Consider the following 1,889-nt stretch of genomic DNA (forward strand, 5'->3'; position numbering starts at 1 on the left):
GCCGAGCCGGAGTTCGCCGGACCGTATCTCGGAGTAGTACCCGTCGTTGGGGCGCTGGCGGACGCCGCGGTAGCCCGACGCTCCTCGGCGGCGCGACGGCATGGTGGCGCGTCGGTGGCAGGGCGCTGGAGCGGTGGAGGCGCGCGTGGCAGCGGTGGCAACGAGGAAGCGATGGAGGCGCGCGTGACAGTGGAAGAGGAAGTGTGTGGAATAGGCGCGTGGCGAGCACCGCAATTTAAAGGCACACCGGAAGCGGTGCGCCAAAAATAGCGCACGAGCTGACGCCTTTTCCCGCGCGTGGCCAAACGATTCCCCCGCGCGCGAGTTTACCTCCACCGCTGAAGCGTGCCAAAATGTCCCGCGCGCACTAAAAATTCGATTTACCGCACGCGTGCGCCTTTTGAGACGGCTGTTGGAGATGCTCTAAGAGCATCTCCAGCCGTTGGCCTCCCCAGGAGGCATTTTTTTCGCCTCCTGGGGGGCTGCCGGTGAAAACTTCGGCCTAGGGTGGAATTTTTTCCACTCGTCGCGCCCCCAGAGCTCCATCGACAGGCTCCTCCGACAAGACAGGGATCATCCATTCTCCCGTCCCTCCTCTCCTCCATTCCTTCAAGCAAGAAACAAACAAACAAAGCTCCATCGCCAAGAAACCACCACCGAGTTGCTTGCTGGAACCAATGGCGACCACCAAGAAGAGGGAGATGGTGTTCTTCGACGTGGAGGCTGCGCAGTCCCTGTCGCTGCCTAGCTAGTGCAGCCTACTGGAGTTCGCCGCCATCCTCGTCTGCCCGCGCCGCCTCGTCGAGGTCTCCAGCTACTCCACCCTCATCCACCCGGACGACGCCGGCGCCGACGGTGGCGTCCTCTCCGCCTTCTCCGGCGCACCCTCGTTCGAGGATGTCTTCCCGGACATCTTCGAGCTGCTGGACGGCCGTGTGTGGGCGGGCCACGTCATCCGGTGCGCCGGCTGCCCGCGCATGCGCGAGGCCTTCGCCGCCTTCGGCCTGGGCGCGCCGGAGCCCGTGGGCGTTGTCGACTCGCTCGACGTGCTCCTCGCGCAGGGCGAGCAGGGGTGCTTCGAGCCGGCCGCCGCCGGGGATGACGGCCAGGAGGAGGACGAGGAGGCGGCGGCGGCGGCCCTGGCGGAGCACTTCGGGATCGGCGCGCGGAGGGCGCGGGGGCTCCGGTGCCTGGACGGCGCGCGCGTGAGCCTCGAGGTGCTAGGACACCACGAAGGAATGGAATTTTTTCCACGGCGGCGGCGGCCCCCCGCGCCCGCGCGGGGACAGCGACGGCGGCAGCGAGGGACAAGCACGAGGAGGATGCGGGGCGGCAAGCTCGGCGGGTCCGGCGCAGCTGGACGTCGTCGGCGAGGCGTTCTGTGCGGGCGGGAGTTGGTGAGGGAGAGAAAGAGAAAAGAGATCATGTGGGTGGGCCCGAAGGAAAAGCAAGGAGAGAGAGGGAGTGGGAGGCTGACAATGGGCCCAAAGCAACTAAAGTAGTCTCTCTCCTCCCCCAGCTGCCCCTCGGGATCCTGGGAATGGGATGAGAGCGCCGGCCGTAGTTTTGACCAAATCCGACGATATTTGTGCTCCTGGGGGCGCGAGTGCAAACTTTTTTAACCACCGACGCTGGAAAAGTGCTTTTGGGGGCCTTCTGGGAGACGGGTGGAGATGTCCTAACGTCCAGACGCCATAAACCAGGTAGTACGTGTGCGCGGGACCTTCCGATCCATTCCCCGTACGTACGTACTAAGTAGTACGTTGCATGTAATATAGCCGCATCGTCCGGCATGCATGGTCCAAGCGCGCCGGCGATGCCCCCACCGCATTTACACGGGGGTCGCCGTCACCGCCGCTAGTGTTGCCTGCGCATCATGCATGGAGCTG

General features: G+C 64.8%; 1 pseudogene; it reads left to right on the forward strand.

Moving 5' to 3' along the window:
* The first annotated feature begins 677 nt into the window (after positions 1-677).
* Positions 678-1,502, forward strand: LOC119315966 (annotated as a pseudogene).
* The last annotated feature ends 387 nt before the right edge of the window (positions 1,503-1,889 follow it).

Source organism: Triticum dicoccoides, chromosome 6A, assembly GCF_002162155.2.
Source record: "Triticum dicoccoides isolate Atlit2015 ecotype Zavitan chromosome 6A, WEW_v2.0, whole genome shotgun sequence".
Taxonomy (NCBI): Eukaryota; Viridiplantae; Streptophyta; class Magnoliopsida; order Poales; family Poaceae; genus Triticum; species Triticum dicoccoides.